This window comes from Aptenodytes patagonicus, chromosome 2 (assembly GCF_965638725.1).
Source record: "Aptenodytes patagonicus chromosome 2, bAptPat1.pri.cur, whole genome shotgun sequence".
Lineage (NCBI taxonomy): Eukaryota > Metazoa > Chordata > Aves > Sphenisciformes > Spheniscidae > Aptenodytes > Aptenodytes patagonicus.
Genome location: NC_134950.1, coordinates 10,863,518 through 10,884,439, shown reverse-complemented (window position 1 = coordinate 10,884,439; position 20,922 = coordinate 10,863,518). Strand labels below are relative to the sequence as shown.

Sequence of the window (20,922 nt, the reverse complement as noted above, 5' to 3'; positions counted from 1 at the left end):
CTCCTGTTTGGTTCCAGTTCCAGCCTGGAATCGAGGAGGATACATTTCATTTTTTCTTAGTTTGTTTAAAACAGAAATAAAAAAGGAAAATAAAGTTTGTTTTGTCCAATATACTGGAGATTCGCTTTTGTTTTACTGTTTCACCAGTCTGCAGCCTGTTCTGTATTTTTGATGTTGTTTCTTCCAGCACTTAGAGGACTGCGAAGCTACTTCTCTACTTGTACGTGGGACGCTTGTATCCTCCTCTCATGTGATTATTTGGAGACATCCACAGTATCCCAGCACTTGAACTCTGTGGTTTCTTAAATCTGTGGTTTCTATTAGCAAGCAAACCCGGGGAGTTCGGGAGAAGTGGGACCGAAGGCATCTTTTAAGGTTAAAAGCAGCAGAAGCCAAGCTGTAAAGGCTCCCATACTTCCCATCCGCTTATGTTGAAGCTGATGCCGTTCGTCCGCGGCGTCTGCCGGCCCGACCGAGCCATCCCGCACGGGACGGGGCGCCGCAGCCTCCCCGCGCACGCTCCGCCCCTCAGCGCCGGCTGCCTCCGCACCTGCGGAGCGCCGCCGCCCCACGCGCGGTTTTATTTATTTTTGTTTTCCACTTTTTTTTTTTTTTTAATACTGGGGTACGCCGAGGCGCGGTGCGGCGAGGGCTGTGCCGCGGTGCGGGGCGGCGGGGCCGGGGCCGGGGGCCGGGCGGCTCCGCGGGGCAGGAGCGCGGGGGCGGGCGCTGCGCGCTGCCCCGGGCTGCGGCCGCCGGCGGCGGCGGGGGGCGGTGACGTCACAGAGCCGCTCGCCAGCACAACGTTCCATTGAGGCGAGCGCGTGCTCGGGCGAGCACATGGGCAGCGGGGCCCGCGCCGCTCCGCGCTGCCCCCGGCCCTGCCTCCGCCCCGCGGCCGGCCCGCCGGACCCCTTCCCGGGGAGGGGGGGCGCGGTGAGTACCGGGGCTGCAGTTAACGGCGGTGGGGTGAGGGGCGGTTGTTTGCATGTTTATGGTGGGTTTTTTATTCTTTTTTCTGCCTTCTTTTTATTTTTTTTTCCCTTTCTCCTCCCCTTGCTTTATTATTTGCGTCTCCTCGGTGGGGCTTGCAGGTCGCGGCGGAGTTCACTGCTTAGGCGCGGGGGCTCGTGCAGATGGAGGGGGGGATTGCATTTCGTTTTATTTATTTGTTTTTTTAAAGCGCTGGCTCGACGGTGGGCTAAAAATAGCAATCGCAAGCCGAAATCCGTGCGGATGGGGAGGCGAAGGGCTCGGGATGCCTCCCAACGTAAATAAATCGCCGCGATAAGGGCCGGCGATGTTTGGGGTCTAGCTGTGCTCCGAAATGACACGGCTTGCCGTGCCCATCCCCCTCGCAGCCCTCCCCCGCCGCCCGGCCTGCCTCGGCGGCTCCTCCGGACCCGGGGCGGCCGGAGGGGGGGAGAGGAGGAAATGGATGCCCACCCGCTCCTCCCTTGGCTTGGGGAGAAACTCGGGGCGGGGGGGTGACGGTGGGGGTCCCGGCGGCGCGGGGGGGGGGGGGGGGAGGTGTGGGTGGCGGTGGTGGTGGTGGTGTTTGTTCGCTCCCCCTGCAGCTGCGCGGAAAATGCGCGCAGTGCGCTGGCCGGGGCGCGGAGGCGCGTGCGGAGCCGGCCTGCTGCTGCCCGCGCGTGTTTGCGGGGTGGACTAAGCTTTTAATCCGCAGGGCTGAACTGTTTTGCTCGGGCCGTCGTTAATATGGGCAATCTGATTTCAAGCTGGGTGGCACGAGGGCCTGAGGAATAAAAAGGGAAGATTCTTTGGAGGCTCCAAAGACCGTTTTTACACGTTTTTTTTTAAGGCCGTCTTTTCTTTAAAAAGCTGTGGATTTTTCAAGTACGACTTTAATAGGCCGCGTTTTATTTTTACATATAAATAATATTGAAATGTTTCCATTGACAGGGTGCTTTAGGACTTCGGTCTTGATCTATTAAACTGTTGGTTGCTGCATCTTAAAGTATCGTGCGGAGAAATCCCGGCAGAACCGATAATTGTATCAGAAAGATGCTGGAGGCCTTCAGTGAGATCTTTTTAATCCCATTCATGTTGACAAGTTTAGACATGTTTGCCTGTCCACGTATCTGGTCAGACACAGTGAGTCATAAACCCCACACTAGTTCCTTTTTACTAATATGTTAAAAAGTATGCATTATTTAAGTCATTGATTTGGAACGAAAGAGCTTTTCGGGGGGTATATTGGAATATATTAGCCATTGCTAAATACAAAGAGCACGATATATTATGTACACGTTACGGCTGTATGAAACGGGAGTATTTATTTCTTCATCGAGCAGAAATACAATCTCACTAAAGTCAGTTTGTGCCAACTGGTCTGGATTATCCTAAGAGCACTTATATATGTTGTTGTAAAATATGAAGATATTAAAAAAAATCTAGCTCTGAAGTGTTGACATCACTGTAAGAAATAAGGATACAGTCTGATATTTAGTCCTGTCTCATAAACATCCAGTTCCCTTTCTATTGTGATTTTTAAAATTATTTAACAAATATATGTATTTTCCAAGCATGTGGACCAGTCAGATGCTCTTTTGTGCTAGGTGCTGCATATCTCTAATAAATGCCAGTTCACACCCCAGGGAGTTTCAAGTGATCTTACACACACTTTGCATTATTTTAGAAATGCACCTCTAACTTTATTTTCTTTTCCTCTCTCTCTCTTCTGTCTCTCATAGCATGAAGTCACGAGTCTGGCTTACGGCTAGCTTAGCATTGTTATAATTCTGATCCATCCGACTGTGCCTTTGTGTATTTTAAGTTGTATTAAGGTAACTAGTTGTACAGGTGCAGTTTGTCAGCCAATGGGAATGCCTCTATACCTGTTGGGAGTAAAATGTACTGTACATCTATATATCTAGCGTCCCTTGGAGAGGGATGAGGTCTGATTGCACGGGGACAGCGAGAGCAGTGCCAGCTCTCTGCCTCGGCAAGGCCTGAAGGATTTTGCATCCTTTGCATATGCACGCTGATGTCCACACAACGTCAGAGCAATTCTGCAATAGCGAAAATAAGGAAGGGCTTAGGCCTGCCGCCGTTGAAAGGTCCATCTGTTGCAGGAACAAATTGTGTGTTTGAATTAGTTTGTAAAATGGAATATTGGCTCCCTGGGTGAATGTGCATGCTTGGAATACAGCTTTGGTGGGAGCTAACAGCTTTCAGAGACGATGGTGAGTTGTGTCTCCTGACAGAGCAGCACGTTTGTGCAGCTCTGCAGTCATGGTGTTCTCTCTCTGTGCCCCTGCCAAACCAAAGGGTAGATTGTGGTTTAATGAAGGACTTTATCTGCTAAGCTTGGGGCTTGTGCTTCATTCTTTGCAAGATTCAAACTGTATTTTCCTGTTTTTAATCAGAATGCTTTACAAAGACAGCTTATGCTTCCTGGCTGTATTTATTTCACTAACTTTTATACGAGGAATTACTGGCAGGGGAAGCAACCCATAGTGCCGATGCTGTGGAGCAAGGCTAGGGGAAAAAAAATTGTGTATCTGTATACTTTTAAGACACCGGTGCATCTTGTGTTCGTTTGTCACCTTTCAGCTGAAGATGTTCAGTGGGTTATTACAGTATCACTATTTTTCTATAGGCCTCTTTAGGCTTTTTCTGTAATTATGCTGGTGCAGCTCTACTAGGAATTGCAAGGTAGGGCTTACAAGTATGACATCTTAATAAAAAAAAAAGTTTTTGTTTTTTTTTTTTTTACCCATTGGTCTATGCCAACAATAGCACTGGCCACGGGAAGGGGCAATGCTGTTTTTTGTGACCTGGGAGGTGTTTCTGCTGCTTGCAGGAATACTGGGGGTTTGCCTTTTGCTCCCAGTACATGAATTTACTGAAGGCTGGTGTCAGGTACCCGTGGTGCAGTGCACTGCAGCTTGGAGCAGTGCACTGCAGCTGTATATCCATCAGTTAAGCAATGCAAGTGGGTCCGTCAGAGCCTTGGTGGAGCCTCTGTGCTGATCTTCTCAGTGCATTACTGCTGGAGAGGCTGAGGCGGTGGGCATGTTGCCCCCCCGACCCCTCGTTGCTGGCCAAGGGAATGGCAGCATGGTCTGAGGTCCTGCTTTGTGAGCTAGGTAGGGCGCAGAGCTGCAAACTGAACTAGCGGAGAGGAAAATGCATACCTGGTCAGGAAGCTTCTGCCTGTTTGCAGCAAGGTGATACAGATCTTATTTTGAAGCATGGTGTGTTATTTTCTGTCTTGTCGCTGGCTGGTAGCTTTAGTACTGAACACCTGCATAGTTCCTGGCAAGATTTATGAAGAGTGAGGAGGGAATAAAGACATAATCTGTCTCTTGGACCCATTAGCGCTGCGTATGGGGCATGTTTTCCTTTGTCACAGTTGCATCTGTTCCTGAGCCGGTCCGTCTTCTTATGTAGCAAAGTGCGTAGTGCCCTGGCAAGCAATACCACTGTACGCCTGCACATGGTTTATTTATACTTGGAGATGCAGTGCCTGCCGTTTGCTTGCCTTGTTGGTACAGCTTAGTGGAGGACAGCATTTTTTGGCGTTATCAGTGTTGCGATAAAGCAGCGTTCCTGAGTTTTTCCTCAGTTCTTCCTCAGGCAAGTGCCAGAGGCCGTTTAGGACGGGACTTGCTGGTGGTGCTTTTCTCCCTGTTGCTCCAAGGGTGACAGATGAGAAGCAGCGAGATGGTTACCTGGTGCGTCAGCTCCGCTCAGCTGAAGACAGCAGTCTGCAGGGTGGTGCAAACACGGGGACTGGCTGGGCATATGGAGCAGTCTGGGTGGTTTGCAAGCATCCAGATCTGTATGATCTAAATGCCTTTTAGTGCATCCCTGAGTGGTGTCATTCTTTATGTGAATTCAAGGTATGGATGTAAATATCGATGTGGAGCTGTATCCTGCAAATCAGGGGCTGGTTGAGTATCACCCAGGGTTTCCAGGCAGGTTTGTCCCACCCACTCTGATGCCTGTGCTGTCACATCTTCACTGCTATGGATACCTTATATTTGTCAGCAGATACTACGGTTGCATCCCCCATCACCTTGAAGGAAAAATGATCCGTGAATTGCTGCTGGTATAGTACATCAGGCAGTAAAGGGCTCTCGAATGCAGCAGTGACAGGCAGGGCTAGAAGCAGTGCCTGGTAGATAATTCAAATTAGAAATTATGGCACAGGTCTTTAATGGCAAGGGTGATTAGCCACTGGAACAAATTGCCAAGTGAAGGGGCAGATTCTCTCTCTCAGTCATTTCTGCCTTAAAACCTGAGTTGGAAAAAGCAGTAGAAGAAGTTTTGTATAAAAATTATTGGGTAGGTTCCTGCAGATCAGCTCATTAGAAAGTCACTTGACGGGAGAGGATAGGTTTGACCATGCCCCCCCACTATGAGCTTGGGTTGTGTGGGCGTTGGGAGCCAACCTGCGCTGCTGGAGAGTGGGCTGAGCTGAGATGGGGCGTGCGGAGCACCCTGGCGAGAAATAGCATCCCAAAGCCCTAGAAGGACTGTGCATTTGCATGGGAGTGTCATTGCACGGGAGAGTGTCATTGCTGTGAGATGTTTTGGAAGACAGCATTTTGTCACCTCTTTTGCATGCCTTGGTCGGGAATACCCAGTGCCAAAACGTGTGCGTGGCCAAGAGCTGCAGGACTTTGAGAGCTTCCTAAGGGCAGAGCTCAGAGTACATCACCGGGGTACTCACCTACAAGCTGGGGGCTTGTTCAGGCACAGGACCTAGCTCCTCTCCTGGGGGTAGGAATGAATGGCCTAAAGGAAGCCTAAAGGAAGCCCCAAAAGCCCCTCCCTGTTTTGGGGAGAGGAGGTCCCTACCACAAGAGCAGTGCCCAGAGCTGTAGGCTGCTTCCTTAGGGGCAGGTGGAGAACAGAGGTGGGTGGGAGAGGCAAGACCACATCCCATCACGTAGTTTATTAAGCAGCTTGTGGAGGCCCTCAGCACAATGTGGGTTGTGCTGGGAACCCCCCAGGCTCTGAAGCAGGCCAGTGCAGGGATTTTAAGGTGGAAAACGCTGGTCCAGTCCTCCTAACTACCCACCATTGTCTTCCCTCCATCCAGCCGGTACAGTCCAGTCCACTTCTCCTTGGCTTTCTCTGAACGTCCTTTCTGTGCTGCCCAGCTTGCCTGGATAACTGCTGGTTGGATGCCTGGTCTGCACTTTAGCTTTACCGGTGGAGTTGAGCTGGTTAAGTGGTATGTCATGCTGGTAATGCCTTTGGTGTGGATGCAGCATCCCGATTCCTTGCACTGGTAGAAGCCATCACATTAGTACTGTTGTAAGCTCTTCTGCATCTGGGGATTTTTGCAAGGTAGCAAACCCTATGGGTTCAAAGTCATCCAGAAGCAGGTACGGGCCAGCCCCTCTGCTGCCCACGTACGTGCTGCTTGCATTTGCCTTGCGCAGTTCCCTGCCCAGGTAGGGAGTGAGCCCTGAATGCATGAGTGGAAGGGGCTTGCAGGCTGTGCAAGGAACGAGTGGTGCAAGAGGCTGGAGTGTTACTGCCTGTGTTGTTTTAGGAAAGGTGGCTTTTCCTGGCCAGCTTTCAGCCAGGTGCCGTGTCCTTGCAGCTTCGTGTCGGATCGGGTATCGCTGTCCCCGGCGGTGGTGCATCGCTGACGTACACGTGATGTTTTGTGTGCTGGTTTACGTGGTGGAAACAGCAGCTGTAGGCTTATGCCTGAGCATGTGGGACATGGAGCAATGGCCAAAGCTTAGGCTGTGCTTGAACCCTTTACGTTACATCTGCTCTGCATGGAAAAATGTCTAGCATGGATGTCTCTTTGCTAATATTAAAGTTTGGTAACATTATTATCATCATTATAACTATCATTATTATTATTATAATATTAGCTGTGTTGCGGACATAAAGTTTATTATACATTAATGTAGTCATGCTATAGCAGTCTCCAGATGTGATGTACCAAAACCCCTTTATGCTTCAGCTGATGTTGTAAATAGGTAGTCACACCTATCAGTGCAATGACCTGTAATTTAGCATGCAGAGCGAAAAGCTACCATACATCCTTTTGGAAATATTTAGTAATGTTTCCAGCCCTATTTAAATAATAATAATGGGTTGTTTATTTTTTTTCCTCCTTCATAACAGTAGGAAAGTCTGAAATACACTTTCCCAGAAATGATCGTGGGGGGAGCAAAGGCCAAGAGCTTCACGCTGTGGCACAGGCAATTGAGAGGCTGCTCAGGGGTCTTAGATGATCATGTTTGCTATGTGAATTGCTGGATCATTTGATTTACAGGTATCTCACATCTGGCTCTGGTTCTTCTCAGTTTGCTTTTGGGGATGAGAGGGCAAAGCTTTACATTTTTTTTTTAAATGTTAAAAAGGCTGCTATTAGATTATATAAAAATAGTAACAAAAAAGTACATGTGTTTGATGTTGCAGAGGAAAATAATCAGCCTTGTTTACGAGCTGGGAGGTTGGACTGGAGACCCCAGAGGGTTCTTCCCACCAGCACTTCTCTGTTTCTGTGGTAACTGAGGAAAAATTGAAAAGCTGAGCTTCAAGTCTCCGTTTATGGAACAAGATGGAAGGAGGCCCAGCTTTCATGAATGCACAAGATGAGTAAATAAATGCGATTAAGATGAGCCAGATTCAGAGGGGTAGGAGGATGCTGCTTTTTGCAGTCCGAGATGCTGAAGCAGTGAGAAGTTTGTCTTGAAATGTTTTCCTGATCTTGGGTAGTTAGTATTAAGACCCACCAGTCCTGCTTGTTACAAGTGGCTTGGAGAGATGATGGGGTTCCCAGTGCTTGGCCGTGGGATCTGGGGGCTTTGCCCTTGGCAAGCCATTTCTTCTCCTTCCTCTTCCACTCTTCTGCTTGCCTTTTTCATCTGTGAACACGTCGGGGCAGACGCTACCTTTTGTACGGTTGTTCACAGCGTAGGACAGTAGAGCCCTGATGTCAGGTGGACCCTCAGAGCTTCACAGAAATGGTCGAGGTTCTGTACTTCTGCTTGACATGGTCGGAAATGGCAATGCTGACTTCCGTAGGCTGCCGTCTTTGAGGGGGAGGTCTGGTGGCTGCAACCAACACAACTAGACAGGAAAAAAGCTTTTGAAAACTTCTCACCAGGTAGCTATATGTTGCAAGTGCAAGTGTTGAAGGTCTGGAAATAAGACCTTCCTTAGCTCCTAGCTTAGTGTGACAGATAGACGTGAGTACTGGCTTTTCATTTTCCATAGCACCATCAATGGCCATTCTTCTTATGGAGGAGGAAGAGGGGAGGGGAAGTTTGCAGTAATTTTATAATTTTAATTTTAAAGATAAGTGTATCAAGTACAATTTACAGGTTACTAGGTGGTAACTTGGGTATAACTATGTTTGAGACAGGTTTTAGCCTGTTCAGAGCTCAAAATGTTGTCCATTAGCATAAGGCATAACATTATATTGCCTGGTGGTATAGCCTGTACACCACTGTTGGTACCCAGTCTCCCTGTCTTCCTTATAAATCTTGATGACCTAAGAGGCTTTTAGCAAAGACCTTATTTTGCAGGATGTTTTTTAGTAACTTTTAATGAGTATTTTTCTTGGGTACTTTTGTGAGACAAGTTACATTAAATAGGATTTCAATTCTTTACATCCCTCTGTTAATTAACTGCTAACACCGCCTCATGGAGCAAGGCCGTATGGGAGGGATTAAACAACCTGCAGTCACTTGTGCTGATCCACCGTGACTGGGAGAGCTTACAGTTCGTCTTGCTAATGCATTTCACCTCCTTCTAATAATATTAGGAGTGCTAATATTCATAGTGACAAACACCTGTGTCTAGTTGTGCTTAGAAAATCTGGATGCTGAGCAGGTAAAAATGCTGTTGTCTCCACTGTGGCAGCAGAAAGACAGCTAAAGGTACGAGATACCATCAGGGATGGGGCTGGCGTGTAGGATCCTGGGAGCCATGCTCTCTTGAAAGTCTTGGAAATCTGGGCTAAATCTGTTTAAGACCTCCCTGAGGTGTGACAAAGCCTGTAGACCCATGAAATACTGCTTATAACGTTAATATTTCATTTGAAGATACTAAGGGATGTTGATGCCCATTAGAAGTTGGCAAGTGTTAAGGCTGAGCTCATGCAGCTGCGGTTTCACTGGAGGCTTGGCTGGCAGAGTGGGTCTGCCCAGAGAGGCTCCTGACCTCCCTCCACGGCGGCAGGCCACGGTAGCTCCAGAAGAAGGAGCTTGAAGTCATGTCTGAGCCCTTCGGCGTGGCTGGTACCACAGGAGAAGCGATGAGATTGCCTTCTCCCACCAGTCTTCACTTGGAGCCCCACACTGCCTTGCAGTAGGTGACCTGGCTGGGCAACCCAGACTCAGGTGGCCACAGTGTGAAGATGATCCATAGCTCTGTTCAACGTTTTTGCATCCAGCTGCTACCAGGGAGCTGAGTTCTTGGACATTGTTGGCTCATTGGTGAGGAACAGCTCTCTGAGCTCCAGCAATGCAGAAGAGCATGAGGAAGGGGTTGAAGAGTCTGCCGCTGCCATGCTGGCTCTGTTGGCTGATGGTACTTGTCCACAGCTGGTCAGCTGAGTTGGTGGGTTAGGAGCGCTCTTGAATTTCTTCTGGTGATAAGCTCTTCTCTAGCTCTTCTGATGTTTCTGTCATCTCTGGCTGATTAGGAGGTACAGCCCCATCTTTCTGGGAAGAGTCCTGGTCTTGGCCTTGACATTCATTGCGTCTTGGCTTGACAACAGCAATGACATACCTGTGTAGGGAACCTGCAAGTGAAGGAAGCTCCAACCAGTTCTGAAAGCTGCAGCCTATCTCTGCTGCTGCGTGGGCAGCTTGCAATGTCTTTCTACACTGGCTTCGGTTGGAAATACAGATAAAGTTTTGAGGTCTTTTGTTCTCTTTTTAGGGTGCTCCCTGTATTGCCTCAGGTAGCAGAAAGCTTTGGCACTGCTTAAAGCTTTGTGCCAAAGACCATAGGAGCCTTCTGCAAGTAAATGAAGTTCTGCTCTCTGAGGGTCCAGTTTCACATGGACTGGGCAACCCCAGGAGATAAGGACCACCACAAACCCCATCATATTCTGCTCCAAGTGCAAGGCCTGTTCAACTGAAGGTCCTTTTCCTAAATACATAGCAATGTTTTATATAACTTTTAAAGACAGTTAAGGAACACGCAAGCAAAACAAGACCCTCTGCTGCTGGGTTGGAGGAAAGAGGAGAAATAACATGTATCAGATGTTAGTTCACTTAATACGGTACTCAAAAGATAATCGGTTATGACTGCAGTGTTTAAACTGAGCATTGAGGAAAATACATTTGACTGTAATTTTTGAGCCTTTTCAGAATATAAAAGATGTTAGGAAATAGCAAGATTGAGGTACATGCCCAGACATCCTTAACTCTGCCCTCCCTTTCCTCTCTTCACCCCTTTCAAACTAGGGTTAACTACCAGGAATTTTCTGCAGATGCAAGACTGTTTTGTAACACCCTGTCGTATTAACAGGTCAAAGCAAGCTGCTTTATCTAGCAGATGTGTTAAATGTTAAATTATTTTTTTTTAATTACGTTGCCTCCTTTGTCACCTTGTAGATGGGCTCACAGATTCCAAGTTAATTCATGTATGACTCTTGGTCCCTGTCTGTTTTGTATGTCCCAAAATGTGATATTTAAGCAAACCAGCAGTCAGAAGAAGAATCGTGAAGTCAAGATCATGATGGACATTGTGGCCACGTTAGTTAGGGGTTCTCTGTTGTTTGATGGATGTGGTTGTTTGTATGTGGGTTACTACTTACTACTGGATATTTCATTAATGTGGGATCTTTACACCATCTCCATTAGTGGTTTAAGTGGGATTTTGGAGAACAGGGAATGGGTGGGTCTTTGCTCGTGCTCTGTTGTGGTTGACCCCTTCCCAGCTTCCTGTCTAAAGCACGATTTTCAGATGTGCCCATCCAGGATTGCCATGTATGGTGAGATGATGGTATCTCCTTTGGCATGTCTTTTGCTCCACTCTGGTCAGCCTGCCTTATTTGCTTGTACTTTCTATCTATATCTTGGTTTTACCCTAGGTCATTTGGTCTCTGGGACCTTTCTATTCTATTTTATATAACGTCTAGCACAGACTTCGTTTGGTATCTCAAGCTCTTGGTGGTGCTATATGTAATGCCAATAACTAATAGCAGTGATATTCTTCTTGGTGATCTGTGGCCGTCTGTGCACACGATGGAGACGTAATGGCCATAAATGTGCTGCTGTAGTGTGAATTTTCTTACGTGGCTTCTGTGTTGTTTTAGCTCTGAATAGCAGCAAATGTGGGAGGCGGCTCGGTACAAGAAGTGTACAGAAAGCATCCCTGTGCAGATGGAAACTGTGCTGACCTGTCAGAGCCAGTGGCCAGTGGTGAAGTCTTTGCTTTTATTCAGGGCGGTGTAGATAAAGCACGGCACGGTTTTTCTGCTTGTGCGTGTATGTCTATATCTATAAAGTAACTTTTATATGTATTTTTCTATATATACAAACATATGTGTGAAAGCATCATTGCCTGCTTAGCTCTAACTTTGCTTCCTCCTCCTAGTTCCCCTCCGCTTCTCTTTTTCTGTTCCACTTCATGTTTGAGTTTTATGCCTGTGGTGTTTTTCATAGGCATATTTCCCTTTTTTTCTTGCCTTCTTTCCCCTTTCTTTCCTATTCTGGCTTTTCATTCTTTACCTTCTCATCCACATGTTTCTGCTCCAAGTTGGTTTATAATTTCTCTTCTGCATGGCTCCTCCTTTCTGTTGCCAAGGCAGGTCGGCCAAGTACCCTGCTACCGTGTCTGCACACCCCGACAGTTCGTGGCCCGAGGAGCGGCCGCAGCTGTGCCCCTTATTTCTTGAAAAAAGGGAATAAGGGAGTTGGAGTTGCTGTTGTTTCCCTTCTCTCTGAATGAGTCGCAACCTGACAGTTTTGGCTTCCCTTGCCTACTGCAGATTGCAGCTAGTGTGGCCAAGTAGATGTTTCTCAGATCTGATGGTTAAGAATAAAATTGGGGTTAATGGCCATAGTGCTTCTCCCCTGCACCCCGGGCTCGGTGATGCTCCTTCCTTGGCAGTTGCAGTCTGCACTCCAAGCCCAGGCTCTGCATTCCTGCTGTTACCTCTCTTACCTTTCTGCTGCTAATTTTAATAGCCTTCTGGCTTGCTGCAAGCCCAGGGCTTTTCCACCTGGTTGCAACCCTGTTTCTGCCCTCCGGAGGGATGTGGCCCCAGTTTGTGGTGGTCCTGTGCGGGCTGCCATGCCTTGATGGCAGAGGGCTTTCGGGTGCGTGAGCAGTTGAGCAGGTGGGTTTGTGCATGCATCAGTGATGGCTCGATTTGAGCAATCCCCTTCCCCGTAAGAAAATGCTGCCTGGGGAGAGCAGGCGGGCAGTGCTGGGAGCAGAGCGATTTAACAGAGTTGAGGGCACATCCTGCACAGCACTTCCCACTTCTGTGCAAGCAGTGAGCGCTGCGAAGTGCCGCGTCTTTTAGGGGTTGACTCGTAGATGATAAAGCCAAGTGTTTCGATTGCTTCCGATTATAGAAATGGAGGGATCTGAAATCGGGAAACACTTTGTTGGCGTTCTGAAGAACACACTCAATATCACTTGACAGCAGACATTTTATTCTTGGCTGCATCAGCCTTGCAGCAAGCGAGTTGGTTGGGTGGCTTTGCTTGCACAGCTGTTTTTTTTTGGTTCCCCTCCCCCCCCCAAAAAAAAAAAAAAACCAGGACTCAGCACTGCGTTTCCCATGCTGGAAAGCCGACGCTTCCCAGTCCCAGTTTGTGGCATTGGTTTCTTTGATGGGTGGCAATTCCTGAACATGCCCAGCCTGCACTCCATGGAGGTCAGGTCGGGTGAGCTCTGCCGAGCACGGTTTAGGCAAGCGGATCCGTGGAAGGGGCTTTCCTTCAGAGAGATGGAAAAATTTTTTTTTTTTTCTTTCTTGGAAAGATGTAATCCGAGCAGAAGATTTTGAGGGATATCATCAAGGTAAATAAACAGAAATAAAACTCCAGACTGTCCTCTTCATGTTGCTGATGATAATACGTGAGGCTTCTTATGTGAAATGTGAACACGCCGTGTCATGTTTCATTCAGGATGACTTTTCATTTTTTTTTCTTCTTTTTTTTTCCCCTCCGCAATGCAGACTCTTCACAAGTGGTGCAAGTGTCCTGTGCCATCCACTCCCACCCCTCAGCCCCCCTTGGACGAGGGGCTATTTCAGGCCATGTTCATAACCTGATCTTGCTGATGACCCTTGCACCCAAGGATCACTTAGTGCCAATTGTTAGGGTGCTTTGCTATTTTCAAGACACTCGGGCCCGATCCTATTTCCCTTGCACATCCAAAAGGGATTTTTTTGCCCTGGTTTAGTTTGGCTCGGGAATGGGCTATTTATCTACTCACAAGTTAGGTACTGTCAGTCCACCGCACACGGTGGTATCACCTGACTTCTGTAGTAGCTGCAGTCTTCGGGATGGGACACTGGTTGACTTGGGGGATGCAGAGGACTTTGCCTTGGAAAGGATAAGGAGCAGGTCACGGCTGAGATAGCCTGGCAGACAGCTGGGAAAAATTGTTTTTAAAAGCCAGGTCTACTTAATGCAGAGCTGTCATCATGCAGGTTGTCCCAGGTTCGATGGTGGGGCTTGTGATGCTGCTGGTCCTGCATTTTTGGGCTCAAGTATGGTAGACTTGCTATACTGGGGCAGATACTCGTGTTTTTCTTAGCCAGCATTCTGTCTCTGGCCCTGGTCAAAGTCAGATGTTTCAGAAAAAAAAAGTAGGTGAAAGTGAAATAGATGGCTAAAAAGTAGCCAGATCATATAAGCGGTTTTCTACCAAAACATTTCAAGCTCAGGTTGGCTTGTGCCCAAGTCATGCATGCCCACTGGAGGGCTTGGTGATGAGGTGTAGGTGGCAGATTTCAGCTAGCTTACAGCATCTAAACAAATAAATCTTTCCCCCCCCCCGCCCCATATCTAAGTGTGTGGCCTTTGCTACTTGAGTGTCTCTTTTAAGCAGCTAAAAAGTTTTTCTAAGTGAAATATGTTTACGCGCTGCAGTTGGGAGATAAATATAGCTGGTGAATTGAAAGAAGACCACAGTATGTGTTATGTTGCCTTACCCAGTATTTTTTTTTTTTTCTTGTTCTTTTTGTGGTGATTCTGTGCTAACTTAAAATGGAAAACCTCCTGAAAGATATTTTTCCCATTGAAAGAAATTACATGCCAGAATGCCATTCACTGCCTTACGGCTGCAACCAGTGAAGGATTAAACCTCCCACCCCTCTTCTTCAGCCAAGCACTGTGTTTGGAAAGCAGGCGCGTTTGCAGCTGAGCCAGCTCTAATAATAATAATTCGGGTTGAGAAGTGCAGAGCACCCTGTGATTAGCAAAATAATTATTGCAGAGTATATAAATTGAGAGGTGGGTTTTTGACATGGCGAGAGGAGCGCACGCTGCAGCTGTCTGGGGATGCAATTGGCTCATGTCACCCTGTTGACGTTCTCTGTGTAAAATTGGGTGCAGGAATTGTGTGGAGCAGGACATGCTTGTAAAATGATGATTGCTTTTGAGTTTTTCCAGTAAATTCTGCTGATGAAAGAGCAGCCAGAAAACTTGTAAATAAGAGTTTTACACTGTGCTCTGCTCCCTAGGGTAATTTTTTTTTTTAAAAGTTTGGATGCAGTTGTTGGATATGTTCTCTCTGCTTGCCAGGAGACCAAACTTTGACTAGCTGTTGGCTGTAGGACCTAAAAAAATGGGCTGGGAAACCTTCCAAAACTTCTCCTTCACGGGTGCTGGTTCAGATCCGGGTCAGCGGGGTTGAGAGAGACGTCTCTATTATATGATGCTGCTCTGACATGTATAAAGCCGAGTTCATAGGCTCATAGCTGATGACTCGTTGCCGTAAAATCTAATCTGCCCTGCTGCATAACAGCAAGCAGGGCATTTTACGCATGCTTTCCCCTCCGTGCTTTGTCAGCAAGGGCAGGGTTCTCCCCGGCAGCGGGCAGGCGGCGGTGCCGGAGCTGCCTGTGCAGGGCAGGTTGGGAGGTGGCCCCGTGCACACGGGTGCCGTCGGCTGTCATCGGTGCAAGGCTTCGGGCAGAACTCGCCCTGGCAGGCCTGGGATGAGGGGCTGTTGGAACTGATCCAGCCCAAAAAAACGAGCAGAACTCAGGAAATGCTTCCTAAGGATGGTGCCGGGATGGGCATCCCCAGACCTGGACTGTGGTCCTGCCTCCACCTGGGCTGCTGCCAGCCTACCTACCCTCCCCTTTTTTTTAATAATTTATCTGCATATAAATATTGTACCAATAGAAATAAGTCTTTAAAACAAATAGGTTTAAGCTAAAATGAATATAGGGTACTCTTAGGGTTTTACATCAGTTTAGCTGAAGTCTAGTAGACTGCAGATCTGTTCCAGACTGCCTTAAGTATTAGCACAGGACTCGTACAAATAGGGCCCTGATTTTCCCCCATGATGTTTGCTACTGTAATAGACAAATAATAATAATTAAAAAAAAGTGCCTTAATTAGGCTTGTTTTACTTGAGGTGAGCAGGTGGAGTGCATCCTTTGATCCTTTCCAACCTTTGTTTTTTGTGATTTCATGTTTTTCTTTCCTGTATCTCTTTTATTGACAATAATCAGAAGGATGTGTGTGTTCATGCATGTATGTGCATGTATGGATACACATACCACACATTCACACACATATATCTGCTGTTTTTCTGTCTTATAAAATACATATTTTTTTTCCCCTGTGTCAAAGACAACTGGTACCGCCTGCATGCAACTAAACAAGCCATTGAGTTAATACCACCATGTAAAGTTCAGGAAAGCCCAGTGAACATTTTTCTAATATGAGGATATTCTGGTCCTCTTGATAATCAGCCTGCCATTGTAAACTAATTCTGGGTCACAGGTTTAAGTCTTTGTTCCAGTGGAAAAGATTTTTATGGGCAGCCTGCAAACAGGCATTAAATCCGATTTATTTTTTTTTTTTTTTTTTTAGCAGAGTTGCTTAAAATAGTACAGATTCTGAATTGGAAGAGTGACTCCAAGGGAAAAGAGAAAAGTTGAAACAATACAAATCATGGTTTGGTGGCACAAACCTTTTGTCCCACCCCAACCCCTGATAGAAATTTGATAGAGGCAGTGGGCTGGGTTTCCTCGCCGTCAGACAGTGCATGCTTGCAATTGCTCTGTGCAGTTGGGTTTCCATCTTTTCTGCTGGTGGTCACCCCACTTTTATTTTGGGGATGCCAGAATACGACTTTGGAAGTCAAAACTATGCCAGTTTTATGCAGATTTATTCCCTTGCATCCCTCCTGTATTTGCAGGGAAAAGGCTTTTCTGGAAAATGTGCCAGCATTTTGGAAACATGGTGTCCCCATGATTTTGGGTTTTGACCTCTTTTTCCTTTCCCTTCTTCTGTACTGCAAGTAGGACATCCCCAAACGGGCTCATAGCTCTCCCCACCAGTCCCGCACAGTTTATCCATTGCCTTTGTTTTCAGTGGCTGGGATTGCCGTGGCAGCAGCAGCCCTTGGGATTATGATTTCATCACGACAGAGCATCATGTTGAGACAGTCCACACCATGGGGAGGGTGTGACTCGTGTGCTGATGAGGTGGTGGGTGGCTCAGAGGAGTTGGTGCCCAGGTCAAGATGAGCTGCGAAACCTGTCCTGATTTTCCAGTGCTGTAGAGGATGCTCCTGGATGCATCGTGGGTTTTGCAGGTAGCATTGCAGCAATGAAACTCAAAGCTCTTAAATCTCCTATTGCTCTTCATTCCTGAGAAATCCGGTATTGAAAGGAGGCATGCATCATTTTCTCCTTCTCCTTCTCGTCCAGATGCTGGTCTTAGTGCTGGCATAGCAGCTGGGTACCCCTCAGATGTGGCATCACCCTTGTGCCTGCTGTGCTGCAGGTGATGGATGCGCTGCCTCTGGTGCAGCCCTTTCCGTATCCTCACAGGTCCTTGGTGGGGGACCTTCTCCTGGCAGGTAGGAAGGGCTCTCCTCTTAACAGGCCCTAGCTATCTCGGTGCATACCTCTGCTTGCACGCATTTTGCCTGAGTAAACAAGAACTGCGCTTTCATTGCTGCTTTACCGCACAGGAATGGCAGCCGTGGTGTAAAAAGCTTTTACACCGCGCAGGGTCTGCGCACGCTCAGATTTCCATTCCTCGGTCTCGGGTACTTCCTTCGTTCTCCAGACTCTGATACTGAAGCATCTTTCCAAAATTAAAAAATGACAGCAATCTTAGTCTTTTCCTTAAAATGGTCCCTGAGCAGGGAGGAATGGTGAGGTTAGCATCTGGAGCTGACATATTTATTATTGATGATGCCTTTAAATGATTAAACAAATGTTCCTTGCATTATTTAGGGGAATTACGATATTCATCATTAATGGAAAGATGTCTGGGGAAATGTGTGATTCACACTCATAAATTCCTTCTCTCCTCCTTTTGTTATTCGCTGCCTGTCTTCTCCCAGCTCTCGCTTGTCCTTTTGGAGTCAGTGTTTGTCCTTCTGTCAATACCTCCTGCTGCCTTCCCCCTTGGTGTAGGTGACCCATGGCTGTGTAAGGGTGAGGTGTCTTTTCTTCTAGACAGATAACTTAACTTGCAGTGTCACCAGCACTTATATAAGGGACGTGGTAATCTGGGTAAGGAAATAAGGTTTAGAAACTCTTAAGTACATTTGAGAGCTCTTTCTAGCAAATGTTATTTGGATTAATGTTCTTTATTTTACTGTCAAGGATAACTGGAAGCATGAACAACCCTGGCGTTAGGTGTGCTTGTCTCCCCATGATATGATGCAGTATTGCAGCTGGGTTTTATTGCAAAATGAGGCAATGTTAACTGATAATTTGGTTGTGACAGGGTAGGCTTCCCTCTGCAGAAGATGAGAGTCCCTCTGCACCAGTTAGTTTTACTGGATCCTTAAGTCATTAAAGCACATTTTTTTTCCACGCAGCAGAAACAGTGTTTCCAGGGTGTGATTTTAAACATGAAAATGTGTCTGTTAGCTTTCCTGCTGCCCTACAGGACAGCAGCATCCATCGGTGGAGCTTGGGTTGACCTCCATATAGTAAATTCTGTCTTTGAAGTTAGTTGTCTTAAATCATTAATCTAAAAGCTATTTTTTAAAGAAGAGGGTATGTAGATGGAATCTTAATTGTTGATATTCATTATTTTGGCTGAAACTATATATCTGCCTTGTGCAGAGTCTGGCCTTGGGAGGTGAGGGGAGCAGGAGGAACGTGAGGTGCCTCCACACTAGATTGGGAGATATGAACCTCAGCTTCAAAGGAGTATGTGGAAAAGGTGAAAACTGCACTTTGAGTCAGTGGCTTCCTCTAGAGCATGCAGAACAGAAATAGCCTTAAGTAAAAAAAAAAAAATGAATCTAGATAAGAGATTCCCCGTCTTCGTTCTTCTTCCTGCCTTTACTAATGTTTGTTCCTGGCTTTCAGACTCAAAAATCCCTCCTCTAGGAGCCTGGAAAAGGGTTAATGCTTTTGTAACTTCTCCCCGTACAGCTCTATAAAGGAAGACAATTTCTTTGCTACTCCTTCACCCTGTTATATTGACACCCTACTTGCCCAGCCTCTTGTGCTGGAGAGGGTGAGGTGCTTCTCACCTGGCATCTCAAGCTTGCTTGAGTGCCCTTACATGGACTTTCTGGGAAGAGTGGGGTAGCATGAGCAGGGACCTCACAGATGTGTGGCAGCCTGGGAACATAGTGATTTTGGGAGTGGACCCGGAGGAAGGTCTCTCAGATATTTCTGTACTCCACGTTTTGCAGCCCGCATCCTTTGGGCAAGCTGTTGAACTCCAAGGCACTTGGTTACGCAGGGCACCGTGGTGGTACCGGGGGAAAGGAGGCCCCGCTCCCTGGCTTTCACTGCCAATCGGTTCGAGTCCAAGAACATAAGGATTTATTGGGGGTTTTTTTATTCCACCTAATCTCTCTACAGAGACTCTGTTTAATGTCCTACCCTTGTTTGAAATGTGGAATTTATCTGCTGCTATTATTATCCCAATGCAAAGGGGCCACGAGACTTTTCGTTTGGTTCAGCCCAGCCTGGATCACTTTGTGCTCGGGGTCCTGGCTGCGAAATGGGGCTGCCCAGGCCACGTCCTCCACAAAATAATGTTTTTCCCCTTATTCTACAGCAGCCTGTCCTGCAGCTACAGCTGCTTTTCCTCTAAAAATTGCCAGTGGGGTGGCAGGCTGTGTGAGATGCTTCTGGAGGTCTCATTCCCTGTGGCAAGGTATCCTTCATCGCCAGCGATGTTGGTCTCCCTAGCTAGAAACCCCTTGCAGCCCCGCTATCCTGCTCCTGGATTCCTTCCAAGCAAACTCTAAACAGTCCCTGGGGCTAAACTGGGTGGCACCGCTGCTGCATGGGATGCTTCTTGTCGCTGGCAAGCGACTGCCGCCTTTCTGAAGTTGTACGCCCCTCCCGGCGTTTTCCTCTGTGCCTCCAGGGAAGCACTTCGCAGCCAGCCATCCCTTGCGCTATGGATAACATCTCATTTATCTCCCCTTTTGGGCTGCGCCTGTGCTCATGGCTGGTCACGCCGCTCCCACGGAGCCATGCTGGCTTTGCCGGTGCCGAGCATCTGTGTGGGCGCATGGTCGTGGTGTGCAGCGCTCACCCCCTCTGGCCCCCGCTTCAGCAGGGAAAGAGGGAAAAAAACCCCTGAATTCTTCATCGCTGATTGCAAAGGGCAACTGTTCAGTGGGATTTCAGGCAGAGGGAGCCCAAAATGGTGAGGCTGCTCTGAATCTGAGCTGTGAGGCTGCACTGGATGAATCACGGGGCGGAGGAAAAAAAAGAATCTCTGAGTCATAATCCCTAATACTACAGAGCAGATTTGCTTTGGGTTTTTTTTTGTGTTCCTGCCTGCTGACTAATGCTCAGAGAAGCAGCGAGAGCCCTTTCTCTGCTGTTCCATCCATGAAGAATGCAGCCCTGTCTCCCCGCTCCTTGTCTCCATGGCTTACCCGAGCGTGGTATCCCCCCAGCTTCCCAGCCGAGCCTGAGCTCTGCAAAGTCCCCACCAGCTGGCTGGGCACCGCTCCCCCTCCTCAAAACCCCCTAAATGCCAGCAGCTGCAGGGTGGGTGCCAGTGTTTTCCCGGCGGAGGGGATGTGCCGGGGGAGGACCACGTGCTGGCAGCTGTTTGTGCCCCTGCGGCTCTGCCGCTGCCAGGCAGCGGAGGGGGACACCCTTGAAATACCCCTCTTTTGCAACCAGCACCTGCTCTTTGAAGCATCTCAAAATGATTGACGAAGGGGGTTTAATATGGTGACGGCCACCCAGCACCCACAGCTTGGTGATATAAATACACTGGAGTGAACTAGCTGTCGTCTCCCTGGAGATGTTCCTACAGCTACCTGAGCCTAAGACCCCGAGGAACTTGGAATCTATGTATTTTTACAGGGCATCTGATTTTTGGCATTTTATTCTGTCAACCAGCTCTCATTGTGCTTTCAGATTCAGATGGCACCATGATTCCTACTCTGTTAAATTCATTTTGATTAGATCTCCCTCCCCAAAAGATGTGTATAAAATCAGTACTCATTTAATAAAATATACCTGCCCATAGCCCTTTGCTTGCACTGCAGTAGGGCCAGGGATGGAGTATCGAACCGAGTCCCTGCGACCGGTGCCGTTTGTGGAGGCAGCAGCATTAAGAGGCAGTGGACGTCCCCAAAGATGTGGCCGAGAGACTGTGGTGGTTGCACGGTGGTTGCATGGTGGTTGCAGGGGGTGAAGTTGTGGGTGGCAGAACTGGTCCACCCAGAAAGAGCAGCTTCTGCCTTGGGAGCCAAGTTTTGGCAGTCTTGTTATTCTAGCTGATTAGATTAATTTCCTGAATGAAGTAACTGAGT

At 47.7% G+C, this 20,922-nt stretch overlaps 1 long non-coding RNA gene across 1 annotated transcript in view; it reads left to right on the top strand.

Moving 5' to 3' along the window:
• The first annotated feature begins 878 nt into the window (after nucleotides 1-878).
• Nucleotides 879-20,922, top strand: part of LOC143156116 (uncharacterized) — a 76,935-nt gene continuing 56,891 nt past the window's right edge. The window contains exon 1 of the long non-coding RNA XR_012994563.1: nucleotides 879-936. This is a non-coding gene — a long non-coding RNA (uncharacterized LOC143156116). The remainder of the gene's footprint in view (nucleotides 937-20,922) is intronic.